Below are 15,510 nucleotides of genomic sequence, written 5' to 3'. Positions count from 1 at the left end.
CAGAAATGCAACCCAGCTAAACTCTGTCCATTTTGCCTAACCATGTCGCACACATATGACTTCCTCCTTTGAAAATTAATTTCCAAGACTTAAAGCACCAAAAACCATTTCCCATGTAACCTGGGATCCCAGTGCCCTCCTCCCCCTACCCCCAATAAGGGGGATCGTTTGAAGCAATACTTTGCCTTCAAGAAAGAGTGACAGTTGTTCAGTGTATTTCTATCAAGCCCATAGTACGTATTCGTGCACACACACATGCACACATACACACACACGTATACACATGGGCTAAGCTAGTCCTGAATACTGTCTCTCAACTGTTTGATTCAATGATGGTTATTAAGCAGTAAACCCACACCAACTGCACAGTCATTGTGCTTCTAAAAAACGTAAATGTCACTTTTTTGGTCTTTAAAAATTATTAAGCAGTGAGAAAGCTGGCAATTTCCAGTGTTTGCTTGGATGGTAAGATGCAGGAGAATTAGCATTACTCTTGAGAGCTGCCATTGGTTAGCTGGAGGGAAAAAGGATATCAATTATACATAATCTAAGAAGCCTCTGCATAATAATCAGGCCCAGTAGGGGCTTTGGGGCAGCTTCGTTATTCTCTTGTAAACACAAGAGCCCAGATAGACATGTCAGTCAGGAGTAGGGGAGCAATTCTTCCTTTTTAACACCTTCACTATCTATTGCTTCGATATGCAAACAAGGCTGTTTAGCTGGGGGTAGAGCCGTGCTAATGAGCTCCTTGCACTAACCCTGAAGTAAAAAGGTTCTGTTTCACAGCTGCTCCTAGACAGCTCCTCTGGGCATGCTCAGGTATTGGAAAATAATGCCTTTCAAACACAGAAATGCCAATCAGGATTTCGTGCATACTTCCCTTTTTTTTTTTTTTTTTCCTATGTGCTAATGCAATTACCTCATAACTTGTGAACTTCCAGTGCGTTTGTCTGGTCTTTTCTCTCTAAATGATATCTTTGGAATGTGACTGGGGAGAGAAAATGCTTGAAAAATGCAGTCACTGTAAAAATAAGCCCTCCTTTTTTTCATTCCTGGAGGATGCTACTTGGAAGCTAATCTCACACGGCTGCCTGAAAAGTGGACTGTTCTTTCATCTCCTTAAAAAAAAAAAAAAAAAAAAATATATATATATATATATATATATATATAATTCCTCTTGGTCTCGAGGTCACTTGGGTGACCTGCATGGACAATGCCAGTCAGGAGAGACTTCTCAAGCCAGAGGGTTTGTGCCCTGGCCTCTGTGGTTTGGGAGCCATCGTGGTTCCCGGGGCTCACTGCAACGAGGAGATTCCATAATTGGCTGAGCAAAGACGCACAGGGCCAAGGAGAGGAGGCAGGGAGGGAGAGGGCTTCACACATCAGTTGACAGTTTCAAATCAAGATACAATACATGATGGTTTTTCAATATCCAATTATTCTCATGAATAAAGAAATATTTTGCACAGAAATATGCCCCCAATCCCCACTGGATTAATTTACCATCTACAGAAACCACTCAGCTTTGCTGGCTAAATAGCAGAGTATGTGATTTCTCCCATAATTATAGGATATCCTCCTTCTCACCATTAATTCAATCTCAGGGCCAGGCCTTCTAGGTGCCTGACACAGCAGACAGGGCCTGTCCATCGCACCCAATAAATGGATGTGAAGTACAAGCACCAGTATCTGCAACTCTTAACCAGTGTTTTAACTCTTTGTCCATCAAAAGAGATGGTGTATTTCCCATCCCTTAGTTGACCAATCAGTGGGCAGGTTCCTAACCACCGACTGCTCCACTTATGACAGTACTGCCAGGTATTACACAGTCAGCAAGAAAGCCTTTCTGCTGGAATATTTTGACATTTAAATTATTTATTACGTGAGCTTTATGGCATATCACAACCTATTTGAGACAGGTAGACTGAACTCCTTTCTGCCATAAGGAGGCTCATTAAATGGCCATCATAACTGGTCAGACTTAATCACTTTACAACGGGTAGTTTTCTGTCATGATTCAGATCCCTAGCAAGGCAGCTGACCCCAATTCTCAGGGTGATTTGATTCACCCCTAACTTGGAAAATGAGAGTAGGTTAAGAGTTTCCTTGCCCATTTTAGCATCTGGTTAACGATGTGCAAGCTTGTGCATTACTATAGGAAACAAATCACTAGCAATCACGTGTGAAAACAGTTCATAAAATCTTACAGTCAATTGTTCACTTTTGTTCATTTCTTCAAATCACCGTATACCTGTTCAAATGATTTTTGAGGGCAACGTGTTTATAAAACTGAGTTGTATTATTTACAAACTAATTGTGTTTATGATTAGAACATGAGGTGAAGAACAGATTATATTCAAATTTGAATGCCAAGTCCTTTGGCTATGATTGCTTGTGCATCTGATTAGTATTTTAAGACCAGGCCATTTGTTTTGAATAAAATAATGAAGATATTCAGCCAGAATGAATTTAGATTTCTACATTTTATGCTATATTTGATAGAGTGCTTAGGTTTGCCTTCTGCTTTCTGATGAGAAGTAGCATCTATGGATAAGAGTGCAAACTTTTGAGATGGAGTCTTGGAACTCTGGCTCTGTGACTTAATGGCTGTGGGGTCAGCTTCCCTGAATGTCAATTTCCTCTTCTGTAAAATTCATGTAAAAATAGTACCTACCTCCATAGTATCCAAAACTCTTAGAACTCAATACACACTAGCTGTTGCTATTGTTTTCGTGCATTGCCTTGGTGCTTTGCCTCAAAGCTTTATGGTAGAGACATCTAGATATGACATCTCCACCTATGGCTCTCAGTGGGCAGGAGTCCGTCTGGACTTACGATTTGCTGAACAAAAGCCAAGTCAGCAGTCTGTCCTTCTGACAGTAAAGCATCCAATCTCATCACCTTTAATGTTGATATTTAGAAAGGTGAGTTGTGTTAAAGTCTGTACCACCATGAGACACCCACTGATGGATCCATCCATTGTTATATGTTGAGCTCTTTGTGTTGAGCTGAAGAACCCCAAACTATTCCTGCCCAGTTCATATGTATATCATTCACATTCCTCTGACAGGGCTGGATACTCTCCACGATTCACTCACTACAGATATTATTAAACAAAAAAAGAGTTATGCTGTTTCCACGGCTTAATTTCCCTTGTCGTATAAAGTGAATTCTCTTTTAATTGTATGTTCTGATTGGAAGACACTCCTAGCAGAATGGTAATTATAACAACAGGAATATACTCTCAAATCTGCTCTGCAGGAAACAAGAGTATCTTGGGATTGTGCAATGTTATCCTTTGTGTGTGTGCGCCATACCCTTCATAAGAATAGGAAGAACAGTCAAATCTTGAGACACTGGTATAAGTCGTTGTTAAAACATTGTTGTCATTTTTCTTTAAGCCACCCTTTGCTCTATAATTTGAGGGGTTGTCACGCCTGGATTGAGTTTGGGAAATCCACAGCCTTCTCCATAAGGGGGAATCTCTGAAAGCCTTATAATTAACTGGAGGATCAAGTAAAGGTGTGCTGAGATGAACATACTTTATTCCAAATATCAAAGTGAAGGAGGGAGGAAAAAGGGGACACACTGGTGTTTTGCATTTTGATGAGTTCAGGGACCTCCCCTTTAATTGGAAGATGGATAGAGCAGGAGGGTTGAAGAATGGAGAATGTAAATGACTGTTTTTGAAAGACATTCTTAGAAAATAAGACAGTTATGTTAAAAAAAAAAAACTTACAGTTTTTCTTTTTTTTCCTAGCATCTGGAAGTGAATCATATGTGACATTCTACAGGTTGATTCCTTTGATTTTCTTCCCCCCATCAGATCTGGCCACAAATCTGGCAGGCGAGGGACAGAGGTTATTTTTAGGGTGACTGCAATTGGGGCTTGCTTTGTGAATGTGCAAAAGACTGTGCAAAGACTCAGACAGATCCCACAAGGCTGGACACTCTCCATCACTGTCTTGAAATTCTTAACAAGATTTTGAACAAGGGGCTTCATATTCATTTTGCACTGGGCTCCACAAAATATGTGGCCAGATTGAGATTTCAGTCGGTATGCAGCAGGAAGTCAGAGCAGTGAACCTGGGGCAGCAGCGTGGCTCCCCCAGCATGTACATGGCAGGCAGAAGGCTCAGATGTCTGCATGCCCACTGAGGAACGCAGGACCACTGAGGCATCATGGGGTGAATGGAGGCTAGGGCTAGAACGAAGAAGCTCACAGTGTGTGTGAGACTCGAGATTGGAGCCTGGGACAATGGACTCCACTCATGGGAGCCAGAATGTCACTCTGGCATGGGTAGATGGCACAGGGCCACATAACTCAATGGTTACAGGTCAGAGACCAGACCAGAGGGCAAAAGGCAAAGGGCACCCAAGATCCAATGGGCGTACATGGATTCCACACCATCTTCTTCCTCGTGATCTCACGGACCATGTAAGCCAAGAGTGGGACCTTTAAATTGACCTTGGCAAAGAGATTAGCTACTACAGGGAATTCTTTGCATTTTGAGTGAATATGAGTTTGTCGGATTGTCTAAAAAGATCTTCCTGCTCCTCTATCCATGCCCTCCTTCAATAAAGAGGCTTAAGAGGAAGATTAAATCTGTTGTAGAAAATGAAGAAAAAAGGAAGAAAGGTAGGAAGGGAAGGAGAGAGGGAGAGAGGGAAGGAGAGAAGGAGGAGGGAAGGGGAAGGAAAGAAAGAAACTATATTCTCTATGTGTACTTTGTGGGGAAATGTGCAACTGTGAGGTATTTGTTTTAGCTAATGATATTATGTATTAAGTAGATAACTGATAACTTACCACATAGCACAGGGAACTCTACCCAATGATTTGTGATGACCTAAATGGGAAGGAAATTTTAAAAAAAGAGAGTATATGTAGAGCTGATTCATTTCGCTGTACAGAAGAAACTAACACAACTTTGTACAGCAACTATTTGTTGTTGATTAATCACTCAGTCGTGTCTGACTCTTTGCGACCCATAAACTATAGCTTGCCGGGCTCCTCTGTTCATGAGATTTCTCAGGCAAAAATACTGGAGTGGGTTGCCATTTCCTTCTCCAGTGGATCTTCCCAACCCAGGGATTGAACCCATGTCTCCTGCATTGCAGGCAGATTCTTTTTGCCACAGAGCCACCAGAAAAAAAGACTGCTCTGGTCTCTACTCTGTGTCAAGAAACCTGTTTATAATGTATCTCATTATTCCACCTCATCTTTCCTCTGTTCTCTTTCCTTCCTCCTCCCACATCCCCAGTTCTGGGAATTACTCTGGATGCAAGTGGGAAACGCATAATTTTCATTGGCTCCTTGTTTTTAAAGGGACATCATTTCCAGTGTGTTTGTTTGGACTCTGGAGTGTGGGGGTGGGGAAAGATTTGCATATCTGAGGTTTTGGTTTCCTCCAATTCTACCCCGAGTTACTTAGGCCTGCAGTGTCTCCCCCCTGCACACCTGGGGCTATATCTGTACCATATGACACAGGACCACTGTGCTGCGCATTAGAATCACCTGGGGAGCTCTTAAAAGTACAGATGTCCAGGACTGGCTCCATTTCAATTAAATCAGAACCTGAGGTGGGAGTGAGGGGCCAGCACAAGCATCAGGAGTTTTTTTTTTTTTTTTAAACTTCCCCAGGGATTCCAACATGCAGTCAAAGACTGAGAACCAGAATTCAAGATCCAGTTTTTCAAACTTGCTTGATTATAAGAATTGCCCAGGTCCTATTTAACTACATACATTTCCTGGCCTCTTCCGTAAGAATTTGGATTCAGTGAGTCTAGCTTTGGGTCTAAGACTGTATATTTTGAACAAACAGACAAAAAGAACTAGAGGAAGAGGTTGTCTAGTGTGGATGAGAACACATTTAGGGAGTTAGTGAAAGCTTCTGGAGTGTTTGGTTTGTTTGTTTTTAAGAGAAACTAAATAATTAAGAAAGTGAGGAAAGAGAATTCTAATAAGTGCAATAGTAAGTTACATGTTTGGATTCCCTTTTTACATGAGAAGAGAAATAAAAGGGAAGGATCGTAGTCACCTGATAATTTCTTACGGAGGCAGACAATGTTTTACTAAGACGGCCCTCGAAAACTGGATCACATGGGCTTCTATGTTTATCTGAGGATATAAGGAAAAAGCAGGCAGTTATCTTGGTGAAGGATATAGTGATGGAGTCGGGAGCTTGAGGAGCATAGGGCAGTTTGAAGGCGCTTCTAAGGAGATGGGGAAAGGTTCTTGAAAGGGATGTGGGATAGGGTTGCTCAGCATGTGAGATACCTGTTAAGGTGGCATCAGTTTCTAGTAGCCTCTATAGGAATAGCTTTGTGGTTTCCTCCAGGAATCCTTAGCCAGGCAGGTGTAACAGTGGAGGAAGCAGAAGGTAGATTAATCAATGGATGGAATTTATCAGGAAGGTAATGTAAAGCATGGAGGCAAAAGAGCAGAATATGCAGGAAAGAAGACAGTTATATGCAGGATAGTAGTTGCTTTAGTGTCGACCCAATAATGCCACTCAAAGAGCAACCATGGTCTTCAGTTGCATGCAGTGGTAAGCTTTCATTGCTCACACGTCTGCTGGTCTTACCCGGACTCTTTCACATGTCTGGGGTTTGCTGGCTGCCAGCTAAGCCTGGATGTCCACAGCTGGAAGACATCAAAGTATAAGGGCAAACAGAGTTACATGGCAGAGTGTGGACACAGGGCAGGTGAAGAATGAAATCATCTTTGTAATTGACCACAGGAACTGTCAGTGGGCTATTAGCATTTTTCAAAATTGCAAGGGAATAAATATTTTGTGTATATAGGACAAAATATATGGAAACATCATTCAGATTTTTTTTCTTTAAAATGCCTGATATTACTGTAACTGCTATCTAATCAAAACTCATTTAATCACCATAAATGACTCTGAGGAACTAGACCAAGAAATACTGATTTTTCATTGTTCCTCTTTTGTGGCCCATGTCTGATATTTCACTGATCTGGATCAGAATTCGTTAAGCATTTCAACATATAAAAATGTGAAGGTTAAAATTAAATTCTGCCTCTATAAAATTATTCCTGGTATTCCATTTCCTTCAGGACATTCATTTTTAAAAAATGTGTTAAGACATGCAAAAGAACTTTGTACTTGGTCTTCCCTATAAAAGTGCCTGGAGTGAACTTTCTCTCAACTTAAGCTAAATTGTTAATTAGTTCAAGGTACACTAGAGATGTGAGCTTGAAATATTCTGTTAGGAAATGTTTAAAATAGTAGTCATCAGTCTTGCTTAGATTTACTGGGGGAGAAGGGGAAGGTTAGAGTCATTTTAACATGTCCTAAAGACCACAGCTGAAGCATTTGGTTCCTTAACAAAAAACACAGATACCATTTTATCAGAGAGTCTAGAAGGTGCTGTCTCACCTTAAGACACAGTATTTTTCACTGTCAGAAGCAAATTTCATTTCTGTGTGACCCCTACTTATAGGGACCCTGCATGCAATATGCTCTCCGAACATCATACCCCTTTTCTATGATAGAAATGGCTTGTGGTTTGTTTATTTACTTACTCATTTATTTATTTTTGTCTGTGCTGGGTAGGAGCTACGAGGGTTTTCCTCTAGTTGCCGCAAGTGGGGGCTACTCCCTAGTTGCGGCACACGGGCTTAGTTGCTTGGCGGCATGTGGGATCCACCCAGATGAGAGATAGAACCCACGTCTCCCGCATTGGCAGGCGGATTTTTTTTTTTTTTTTTTAACCACTGAGCCACCTGGGAAGCCTGACTTGTGGATTTTGATGCAGTGATTTGATGGGTTCTACTCCACTTCCTTCCAGTGGTCCAAGTGGGTGGGGCCGACTGGCGGGGCTCCACCCTCTGTCCGCATCTGGCCAGGTGCTAAGCGGTGCTCCTGTGATTGCCTGAGTGAGGCGATGCTTTTCTGGGACAGGAGTGGTAACTGTCTGCCTGGAGAGACTGGAAGTGTTCCAGGGCGTACAGGCTGTCCCTAAATATTTCTCTGGTCAGACTCCCACAAAGATCTCTCTAACGTTAAACTCTGGGGCCCATTTGAGAGGAGATATGCTGCTCACGACTGAGCGACTGAACTAAACTGAACAGATGCTGCTCACATATTCCTGCAAGAAACTTCTTCTCAGGTGCCAGGTGCCCAGCATACTTTTCTTCCCTCCTGCTCCTTGTGTTTTGCCCAAAGGAAACTGGAAGCTCCATGATGTCTTGCTCCCTGCTCTTATCTCTGAAAGTAGATCTCTGCACACAGGCACCTGAGGCCTGAGAAGAAGTTTCACATTCCTTGCAGGAATTTGTGAGCAGCATGTCTCCTCCCAAAGGGATCCCAGAGCTTAATGTTAGCAAGATCTCTGTGAGGGTCTGACAGAGAAATATTTAGGGACAACCTATACACCCTGAAACACTTCACCACTTTCAGTTCTGGAGAGACTGTTAATGAGACACAGTGTATATTTACATCTCTGTGCTTCTGTAAGGAATGCAGTCCTGTTAGGAGACCTGACCTCCAGGATGCCCTGCCTACAGCCTCTTCCAATCCCCTCTTAGGGGTCAGGCTGAGGCCTGTTACCCCAACCTTAGGGTCTTTCATGTAATCAGCACAGCCTGCATCAGAGATAAAACCCCCAGCAGAGGGACTTTTACCAGGTTTATTTTGACCCTTCTTTGCAAAAGAGAAGAAAAAATTCTTTTCCCCATGTATCTTATCAAACTATATATATATACATATATTAGTTGACATATTTAAAGGAAAAAAAGAGAATCTTCTTCCTGTAGCCTTGTAGCTTGTCAAGAGGGCCTTCTTAATATTCCTGCTTCTAAAGACTTGGGGAAACACACACCTACTCCGACAGCTTTTCCTGTTCTCAGATATCTCTTGCTAATCTGCCTCTAGCAGCGCCCTAAGTCTCATTCAGCCTTGAGTGAACATGACCCCCAGCCTCGGGAGAGGCTCCAGCTAGATCTGCATGCACTTAACTGTCAGGATCCTGCCTGCTTTTAAGCCTTAAATCAGCCATTGACAGATTGACAACATCAAGTCGTGTGTAACTCTCCCAGGTTTTCAAGTCTGGAAATAAATAGAAAAAACACACGATAGTAGCTTTTGCTGAAGCTGAAGCGCCAATACTTTGGCCACCTGATGCAAAGAACTGACTCATTGGAAAAGACCCTAATGCTGGGAAAGATTGAAGGTGGGAGGAGAAGGGGACAACAGAGGATGAGATGGTTGGATGGCATCACTGACTCAACGGACATAAGTTTGAGCAAGCTCCAGGAATTGGTGATGGACAGGGAAGCCTGGCATGCTGCAGTTCATGGAGTCGCAAAGAGTCAGACATAACTGAGCAACTGAACTGAACTGAGTAGCTTTTGAAGCAGGTGCACTGTCTCTGGGCTAAACTGGAGTCCACTTGGGATTAAGTGTTTTCCCAAGGACTTCATCAATAATTTGGAGAAGAAAGGCCAATACACTCAGATCTGCATGTTTTATTTTCTCACATTTAAACACAAGAGCATCTGGACAGGCGAATCTGTTAAGGAGACATCCTGTAAGCTGGAAGTGAGCCAAGGAGATTGGCTGTAGGGTCGATTCCAGTCCCTGCCTTCAAGAAACTTCTAATTTAGGGATAAGAAGCAATGCACATGTTAAAAACAAACAAAAAAAAACTATACCAAGACAATTAGGAGCTGATGAGTGGTCCAGACAGTGCATGGTTTCAGGGCAGCACACAGACCCTGCAGTTCAGAGACTCCTTTTCTCTGTTTGTGATCACTGACAGTCTGTGGCCCGGAGCTTCTGTGAAAGTGGTCATCATAAGGATCAGATTCTTGTTTGTAGCAAAGCTGTGAAATTCTGTACTAGCAAAGTATTTCAAAGTCACACATGAAATCTCTTGAGGTACCGTGTGAAAAGGACCCACATTTGCTAAAGCTACTTGGAGTGAAATGCAATGTCTGGCAAAAGATCCCCTCTGGGCGAAGTATGGGAAGTGTTCCTGTCCCCCTGCTTCTCTTTTATTCTCCTTCCCTTTTGATCTCACCTCTCCCTCATTTCCCCTGACCCTTTTGCTCATTTCAGTAGATTTCCCAGTCTAATTGGGATCCTCTCTAACAGAGGGTCAGTGAAAGCTGGAAAAGAAAGGAGGGGTGTTCTGAATGAAGACGGGACCCTATGACCAAGGCAAACTGCCATGAGTAAAATTTTCTATCTAATAGATGTACTGCCCTATTTCCAATTTACTGCAATTAGAACTCAACTACATCATCTAAGTGGGCTCAGCTAAGTAAGAAGAACTCTTGGGATATAGTTTTGAGTGTTCACATTATAATTGCTAAATCAGAAAATCAGTCAATTCACACTGGGTCTGTAGTGCATTAATATCTAATGGTGAAATTTCACCATGGTGGGAATTCCTCTCAGTTCTTCCAAGAAGCAGAGGCCTTTCCATTAACCTTTGATATTAACCCTGGATGAATAAAAAGCATAGGGTCACAAGGAGTCTGATTCCTCGTGTTCTTCAAATACTTGATTAAGATAATTGGGTGATGCTTCTGCATCAGAGGAAGGGGCTGAAAGGATCTGTAGTAGTGAGGTATGGATTCGACCCCTGGTCAGGGAGCTGAGATCTCACAGGCCTTGAGGCCAAAAAAAGTAATGTAAAATGGAAGCAATATGGTAACAAATTCAATAAGACCTTAAAAAATAGTCCACATCAAAAAAATCTAAAAAATAAATTAAAATGTGACTTTCTATTGGTGCATGTTGCATATAAAATTACATCTCCTCTTTGTTGGGGATACTGTTGCTGAAATGACTAGATTTCTGCATGCAAAAAGATGAATCTAGACCCTATATCCTTAAGAAAAAATGAACTCAAAGTAGATCATAGATCTACATGTAAAGCATACCTATAAAACTCTGAGGAGAAAATGTAGGAGAAAATCCAGGTGACCTCAGTACAGCCATAACTTTTAAAATATACCACCAGAGGCACAATCCATGAAAGAAATATTTGATAAGCTAAACTTCATCTAAACACTTCTGATCTGTGAAAGACACTGTCAAGAGAATAAGAAGGTAAGCTACAGACTGGGAGAAAATATTTGCAAAAGACGTATCTGATAAAGGACTTACCTAGAAATGTATAAAAACTCTTAAAATTGAACAACAAAAACCAAAAAAATCTTAATCATTAAAAAATGGGCACAAGACTCGAATAGGGCCCCCCTGCAGTGGAAGTGCAGAGTCCTAACTACAGGACTGCCAGGGAATTCCCCCAAATTCTCTTGTTTTAGCCACCAAATTTGTGGTTATTTGTTGCTTCAGTCTTCAAGGTAGAATGAAATGAACATGAACACAAGTTGACATTTGGACATTCTCCTTTATGGTCTAACCTCACACAGGTAACCTAACCTTTGAATCTCAGTCTCTTTATTTGTATAAATACAGATAACACCATCTATATGTGCAGATTAAATCTGGCAGCACAAGTAAATTGCCATAGAGAATTCACTTTCATCCTCTTCTCACTCTCCTACTCTGGTCTACACAGAGTGAGATGATTGTTCCTCTTCCCTTAGGGGTAAGAGAGAGGATGCAGGAGGAGCCTCTTCTCTCCACCCCCTCACCCTGCCCCTCAGGCATTGGTTTTTGGGTCAGCACATGACATTCACTGGGTCACTCCTCCCCATGGGCTCAACCCCTGCATTGAAGGGGAGAGCAGACTGGTCTCAGAGTTTGATAGATCTTTGTCCTGTCTCTGCAGACTTGACCGAGTAGGCTGATTCCAAAGCAAATATTCAAGGAGCTCCTTATCCTAAGTTGTGTTTTCCAAACGTTTACCCACCATTCCTGCAGCTGGAGTTGTAGATTCTTATAGAACTGATAATAACCGGGATTTATTTTTGTTTGTGTCTGTGTTCCTCAGATCCCCACCAGGAGGAAACATGAGTTGCACTGCGAACCTCAGATGCCAACAAAGTGCCCAAAGATGCTGGTTCTTTCACACTGCGTCCTGGCTTGTTCCCCAGAGGAATGAATAGATTTTTTTTTTAAAGGTGTGCTCATAAATGTATAGATGCCAATGAGAACACCTGTTCATTTAACCTAAAAACGTCAAAAGGGAGACTCACTCATCCTGCAAACTTGAAATTACCAATTTATCTTATTTTTCAGTGGCCTTGCTTCTCCACCGTGCATGTCACAGTGAGACCCCAGATAATGACTAATGGCCTCAGCAGGTGAAAAAAACGCCTTTATTCATGAACAGAGATTCATTACACCCGCTCCTGCCTACACTGAAAATTTTGCTGGCTTCAAGTAAAAGATTCTGTGCTGATAAACCCCACTGGTAAGAGAAAAAGTTTGTGTTCTCGTGATGTGCTGGAATTTCACAACACGTACATTCCACAGCAGGACTCGGGCTCTAAAAAGAAAAAAAAAATATGGACCCATAGTGGTTGTGTAGATAGATTTTGCAAAATGAGTCTGGCTTTTTTTTTTTAACCTCCTGTTTCAAGCTGGTCCTTATCCCTGCAGTGTGCTTCATGTTTTACACCCCAGACCCATCGGGTAGCTTTTTTGCCATTAGTTCTCCAAACAGTGTGCACCCTACTGAGGAGCACAGGTCAGCACAGCGCTCTCACATGCACAGGGCACTGTGGATTCAATCTCATCATAGATGCATGGGGTCATCTCTTGGAGGTTCATTCACCCATTGACTTCACAGAGCTCATCTTGGTTGCTGCAGTTGCTCAGACATGGCACTCAAGCCCTTGTTCTTGTCTAAGATCTGGGCTTCTGGCTTGCAAACTTGCTTTTAACCTAGGGCAGAAACCAGACTCCTGTTTTATTCTCTTGGTCTGACTCAGTACCTTAGCTTCTTCTGGGATTGGTTCTTTCTTGGATCTCAGTCCTCGCAGGATGAGCCTAAGTTTGTGCATCCAATTTCTGCCCTACTGTGGCTTCTCCCCCACCTACCATCCACAGATTGCCTGTACCACTGAACTCCTTGATACCCTAGTTTTCTTGGTGTATATTCCCTGGAGTGATAGAGATGTAATAGGAGCTCAAGACAGGAGGAGGCTTTTCTGAGATCTAAGCTGATTTTCATTCAGAAAACGAAGATCATGGCATCTGGTCCCATCACTTCATGGGAAATAGATGGGGAAACAGTGGAAGCAGTATCAGACTTCATTTTTTGGGGCTCCAAAATCACTGCAGATGGTGACTGCAGCCATGAAATTAAAAGACGCTTACTCCTTGGAAGGAAAGTTATGACCAACCTAGATAGCATATTGAAAAGCAGAGACATTATTTTGCCAACAAAGGTCCATCTAGTCAAGGCTATGGTTTTTCCAGTAGTCATGTATGGGTGTGAGAGTTGGACTGTGAAGAAAGCTGAGTGCCGAAGAATTGATGCTTTTGAACTGTGGTGTTGGAGAAGACTCTTGAGAGTCCCTTGGACTGCAAGGAGATCCAACCAGTCCATTCTGAAGGAGATCAGCCCTGGGATTTCTTTGGAAGGAATGATGCTAAGGCTGAAACTCCAATACTTTGGCCACCTCATGCGAAGAGTTGACTCATTGGGAAAGACTCTGATGCTGGGAGGGATTGGGGGCAGGAGGAGAAGGGGATGACAGAGGATGAGATGGCTGGATGGCATCACTGACTCGATGGACGTGATTCTGAGTGAACTCCGGGGGTTGGTGATGGATAGGGAGGCCTGGCATGCTGCGATTCATGGGGTCTCAAAGAGTCAGACACGACTGAGCGGCTGAACTGAACTGAACTGAAGCTGATTTTGTTCTTCTGTTGCTTCCTGTTAGCAGTCCCTGAAGCAAAACTTATCTCCTCAGAAGCTTGGACATCACTGGCTATCTGAGCATGGCACTCAAGGACCTTCTGATTTGATGCTTTGAGGCTCTGCTCCAGGCTCATCTCCCACTGCTCCAATTCTTCTTCCTACAACATGAAGCTCAGCCCTGCTGACTGCTTGTCATTTCTTGAGCACTTCATGCTCTTTTACATCTCCTTTCAAGGGACAGCTGATGATCTTGTTTGTGAATCCTTCCCTAACCCACCACCAATTTGGTTGGAGGTGTACAGATGTTCTGCAGAAATTCCATCACTCGGGGTCCTTTGGTCTTGAGTCCTGCTATTCCTATTACCATCTGTTTGGATCTTGATCAAGCACTGGAAGTTAATATCTTTCCCACCTCCCTTCCCAGTTGTAGTAGTAGCTGTATTGACTGCAGATGTAGTACTTAATTAATTATCTATTATTTTATTGTATTGTGGTGATACATTTGAACACTTTCTGGTAGCATGGGCTATAGACTGTGGTAAGACCCAGTGTAGCACAGGGTGGAGGCCTTGGTAAACACATGATGAAATGGTTTGGTACAAAGAAGGGAGGGATGCATCGCTGGGTTCAGGATCCTTGACTTGGTGTCTGATACCTTGATACAAGGACCAAGGAGTTCACAAATTACATGACATCATACAGACGGCTCCTATTGTTTGTCTGTATCACTTAGGACTTAATCTAATATGTCAACAGGGACAATTTGCCATACAAATAATTAAGGTATTCAAAAGCTGAACTCAATGTATACATTTATCTATAGGTACACTGGACCTTCCCATGATATATGTAGTTGTTAAGAAATTATGGCAGGAAATTCCCTAGCAGTCTAGTGGTCGGCACTCTGCTCTTCCATTTCAGGGGGCATGGGTTTGATCCTTGATCCAGGAGGTAAGATCCTGTATGCATGGCCAAAAGAAAAAGAAGTCATGGCAATCTAAAAGTGGTAAATTCTGCATTTAGCAGGCCACTGTTTGCCTTAGAGCCTGAATCCAAGCCCTATTCACTAGGGTCACTTCACTCTACCTCCTTTTCCAGAAAAGTAGGCGACTCAAATTCCACCAGACATGGTTATACCCAAGGAGACAAACCACATACCTTACCCAGGGGTCCAGAATACATAACAAACAATGGGAGAGGGGAGGCGTGCACACCCAGGTGGGCTGTTTCTCCACCATCATTTCTACTAGTAGAACAACTGATTCGGTAGACGTGCTCTGTCTTCATTAGGGACTCATCAGCTAACTTTGTTAGCTGACATTTACTCTAGTTAACAGCTTCCTTGCTCCTTTGTAAAGCTGTCTTTTTTTGATTTGCTAATAATTCCTAATGAAGAGAACTAGGTAATAAGGTTGTGGGTGGGGAATAGCGCATCTAAATACAGAAAAGACCCAATGATGCACTGACTGGTGGTGAGAGAGTCTAATGGGATGCTTTAGAGTGCGTCTCTGCCTGGGCATTCATGGAGCTGACACTTTTCTGGACTTCTTATCTTTTTTCTTCTCTCCTTCTTCCCTCCCTCCCTATTTCTCTTTCCGTCCCTTCCTGCTTTTATTTGGAATTCCCCCCTATGAAGGAGGTGGGGAAAGGATAGATCAGGTCAATAGTTGGTGGGAATTTTAGGAAAATGGTGATTTT

This window comes from Bos grunniens, chromosome 13 (assembly GCF_055505025.1).
Source record: "Bos grunniens cultivar Pamir isolate PY7600 chromosome 13, Bosgru_T2T1.0, whole genome shotgun sequence".
Classification (NCBI taxonomy): Eukaryota; Metazoa; Chordata; class Mammalia; order Artiodactyla; family Bovidae; genus Bos; species Bos grunniens.
The sequence above is the reverse complement of the archived record's forward strand: the minus strand, read 5'-3'. Positions refer to the sequence as shown.